Source organism: Bacillus rossius, unplaced genomic scaffold (genome assembly GCF_032445375.1).
Source record: "Bacillus rossius redtenbacheri isolate Brsri unplaced genomic scaffold, Brsri_v3 Brsri_v3_scf497, whole genome shotgun sequence".
Classification (NCBI taxonomy): Eukaryota; Metazoa; Arthropoda; class Insecta; order Phasmatodea; family Bacillidae; genus Bacillus; species Bacillus rossius.
This window is the reverse complement of record NW_026962697.1, coordinates 27,501-32,216: the sequence shown is the minus strand read 5'-3', so window position 1 is coordinate 32,216 and position 4,716 is coordinate 27,501.

Below are 4,716 nucleotides of genomic sequence, written 5' to 3'. Positions count from 1 at the left end.
CGGCGCTCGGGCTCTGCGTGTACCCACCGCAAGGCCTATTTTGGGTTTTATAGGGGGTAGTGGTGTCTCTGGAGGGAAAAAAATACACGGTAAATATTGCAGCCAGAGCCTATGGCAATCTGTTGGCGACCGAGGCCTCCACACCCCGGCAAATTTTCGGCTCTCGGACTGTGTGTATTCCACTGGAGACAGGCCTGCGGGACTCTGTAATATATTGAGCCGGGAGCCAGAAAATTCTGGCGGCGACCGAGGCCTCCGCGGCCGAGGAAAAGGTCATTGGTAAAATTACATGTTAAATTAACATGTGTATTAACACAGGCTGGGAGAAGCAGGCATTCTGGACTTAGAAAAATTTCGAGCAGGGGCCCGAGAAATTCTCCCGGCTACGAGGCCTCCGCGGCCGGGAGAACTCTCGGCGCTCGGGCTCCGCGTCTACACATGGGGAGCGGGCAGCCAGAAAATTCTGGCGGCGACCGAGGCCTCCGCGGCCGAGGAAATGGTCCTTGGTGATTTTACATGTTAAATTAACATGTGTATTAACACAGGCTGGGAGAAGCAAGCCTGCGGGTCGCTGCAATATATTGAGCGGGGAGCCAGAAATTTCTGGCGGCGACCGAGGCCTCCGCGGCCGGGGAAATAATCCTCGGTAATTTTACATGTTAAATTAACATGTGTATTAACACAGGCTTGGAGAAGCAAGCATGCGGGACTCTGCAATATATTGAGCAGGGAGCCAGAAAATTCTGGCTGCGACCGAGGCCTCTGCGGCCGAGGAAATGGTCATTGGTAATTTTACATGTTAAATTAACATGTGTTTTAACACAGGCTGGGAGATGCAGGCATTCTGGACTTAGAAAAATTTCGAGCAGGGGCCAGGGAAATTCTCCCTGCGACCGAGGCCTCCGCGGCCGGGAGAACTCTCGAAAACCACCTCGTTCGTGGTTGTTTGTCGTGCGGGGCGAATCGGGAAATCTAGCAAATAGCTGAAGACATTCTCCCGGCGATGGAGGTCTCGGCGGCCGGGAAAAACGCCCGCGCTCGGGCGTTGCGCGCCCCCTTGGCAAGGCCCATTTTGCGTTATATAGGGGGTAGTGGTGTCACGAGGGGAAAAAATTAACATGTTAAATACTGCTCCCAGGCAATTGTAAAATGTCTCGGCGACGGAAGGCACCACTACCCGGCATATTTACGCCCCTCGGACTCCGTGCGCCAGCCTGTAATAGCGAATCGGGACTTAGAAAAAAAATTCGAGCAGGGAGCCAGAACATTTTCCCGGCGATCGAGGCCTCCGCGGCCGAGGAATTTGTCATTGGTGATTTTGCATGTTAAATTAACATGTGTATTAACACAGGCTTGGAGAAGCAAGCCTGCGGGACTCTGCAATACATTGAGCGGGCAGCCAGAAAATTCTGGCGGCGACCGAGGCCTCCGCGGCCGGGGAAATAATCCTCTGTAATTTTACATGTTAAATTAACATGTGTATTAACACAGGCTTGGAGAAGCAAGCCTGCGGGACTCTGCAATACATTGAGCGGGGAGCCAGAAATTTCTGGCGGCGACCGAGGCCTCTGCGGCCGGGATAATAATCCTTGGTAATTTTACATGTTAAATTAACATGTGTATTAACACAGGCTGGGAGAACTAGGCATTCTGGACTTTGAAAAATTTCGAGCAGGGGCCGGAGAAATTCTCCCGGCGACCGAGGCCTCCGCGGCCGGGAGAACTCTCGGCGCTCGGGCTCCGCGTCTACCCATGGGGAGCGGGCAGCCAGAAAATTCTGGCGGCGACCGAGGCCTCCGCGGCCGAGGAAAAGGTCATTGGTAATATTACATGTTAAATTAACATGTGTATTAACACATGCTGGGAGAAGCAGGCATTCTGGACTTTGAAAAATTTCGAGCAGGGGCCGGAGAAATTCTCCCGGCGACCGAGGCCTCCGCGGCCGGGAGAACTCTCGGCGCTTGGGCAGCGCGTCTACCCATGGGGAGCGGGCAGCCAGAAAATTCTGGCGGTGACCGAGGCCTCCGCGGCCGAGGAAATGGTCCTTGGTGATTTTACATGTTAAATTAACATGTGTATTAACACAGGCTGGGAGAAGCAGGCATTCTGGACTTAGAAAAATTTCGAGCAGGGGCCGTTGAAATTCTCCCGGCGACCGAGGCCTCCGCGGCCGGGAGAACTCTCGGCGCTCGGGCTCCGCGTGTACACGCGTCAAGGCCCATTTTGGGTTATATAGGGTGTAGTGGTGTCTCTGGAGGGAAAAAATACACGGTAAATATTGCAGCCAGAGCCTATGGCAATCTGTTGGCGACCGAGGCCTCCACACCCCGGCAAATTTTCGGCTCTCGGACTGTGTGTATTCCACTGGAGACAGGCCTGCGGGACTGTGCAGTATATTGAGCGGGGAGCCAGGAAAATCTCCCGGCGACCGAGGCCTCCGCGGCCGAGGAAATGGTAATTGGTGGTTTTGCATGTAAAATTAACATGTGTATTAACACAAGCTGGGATGAGAGGAATTTGGCGGCGACCGAGGCCTCCTCACCCCGGCAAAATATCAGCTACCGGGCTCTGCATATTCCTACAGAAGCAGGCCTGCAGGACTCTGCAATATATTGAGCGGGAACCAGAAAATTCTGGCGGCGACCGAGGCCTCCGCGGCCGAGGAAAATTGTCATTGGTGGTTTGCATGTAAAATTAACATGTGTATTAACACAAGCTGTGACCAGAGGAATTTGGCGGCGACCGGGGCCTCCACACCCCGGCAAAATATCAGCTACCGGGCTCTGCTTATTCACATTCAAGCAGGCATTAGGGACTCTGAAAAGTTTCGGGCGGGGAGCCAGAAAATTCTCCCGGCCACAGAGCCCTCCCTCCCGAGAGTCTGTGTAAATGCCTGTTATACAGGCCCCATGAATTCCAGCCTTATAGGTTATTTTAAGTCTCCGTTCGTGGTTGTTCGTAAACAACTGCGATTCGGGATTTTGACCTATTTCCTATGATCATGTTCCCGGAAGTTAGCCAGCCTCTTTCAGTCAAAATCTCATATTTTGGGTACCTTTGTGAACCCATCGATAGGCCCATTTTGGGTATATTAGGGGGACATGCAATCGGGAAAAATTGGAATTATTTGCAATATGGAAAGAATATGTACATAAATGAAAAGGGAGTCCCCCCGAGTTTTCTCGCCCTATATATATTGCAAAAATATCCAATTAATTATTGTGGAACCTGTAGCACCTTTCTATGAAGCAGAATTAACATTACAGAACGGTTTGAATGCTACCACCTCAGTTTCTCTACAATGCATTGGATTTCAAAGAGGTGAATTACTGTGGATGGTACTGTTGTATGGCTAACAAATCGTCTGGGAAACAATGCAGAATTAAATTAAGAAGGTTGTATGTTTTCTGTTACATGGTGGAGGTGCCCTCTAGTACACAGTAAAATGTTTTGTGGACTGCAGCTCCTTGAGGAATTAATTCAGTATGGGTCTTGTAGTGGTCTGAAAGTGGATGATGAAAAAGAATGTATAATGGTATTCAGAGCACCTCGCGGTGAAGCGGACATGCTACCTCAAAATGCTTGATTGATTCATGCCCAGTTCCCCCAAGAAGCGGTACATTGAAAAAATTGATTTACTTTGTGGATGATACTAGCAAATACTATCCGCTGGGGGAAGTAAGCAGAAATTTGGTGGTCGTATGTTTGTTACATGGTAGAGGTGCTTTCTAGTACACAATGAAATGCTTGGTGTACCGCTGCTCCTTGAAGAATTAATTCCATATGGGTCTAGCCGTGGTCTTAACTGTGAACACGAAGAACTATCTAAAGTGGCCTATCTGTCTGAACTGCAATACACAAGCTGCGAGCCAATGCTATACCTTTCTCAGGTAACGAGCTCTTGTGCGGCGATTCGATTGGATGCGAAATGGTGGGGAACGCGTGTCCGGTCGTCTTAACCAAGTAATGGTTCCCCTCTGTTAACAATGAAATGTTTGATGGATCGCAGCTCCCTGAGAGACAAGTTTCAAAGGGGTTAGTCGCGGTCTTCAATCCTGGCCAAGGTGCAGTCACCATCTATAAGAGATACCTGCTTTACTGAAGGGTAGCAAGAGTTCCCTTGCCCGCATGTTGCTCCGTGGGGGTATATCAGTATAAAGGTAGAAGAAGCCATGATCGGAGCTTCGGTGGATGAGATTGGCGGAGAAGACATGTTCTTGTCTATCTGGTAGATCAGGGGGGTGGCAGCTGATCCGGAGAAAGCAAGCGGACTCCCGATGTTCCGTCGACTCCCAATGTACACTTGAAACATGCACATTTGGGTGGCGAGGGGGCGTTGTGGCCATCCGAAAACATGTCTTCATCTCTCTTATTGGTGGACCGCTGCTCCTTGAAGAATTAATTCCATATGGGTCTAGTCTTGGTGATAACTGTGAACACTAAGAACTATCTAAAGTGGCCTATCTGTCTGAACTGCAATACACTAGCTGCGAGCCAATGCTATACCTTTCTTAGGTAACGAGCTCTTGTGCGGCAATTCGATTGGATGCGAAATGGTGGGGAACGCGTGTCCTATCGTCTTAACCAAGTAATGGTTCCCCTCTGTTAACAATGAAATGTTTGATGGATCGCAGCTCCCTGAGAGACAAGTTTCAAAGGGGTTAGTCGCGGTCTTCAATCCTGGCCAAGGTGCAGTCACCATCTATAAGAGATACC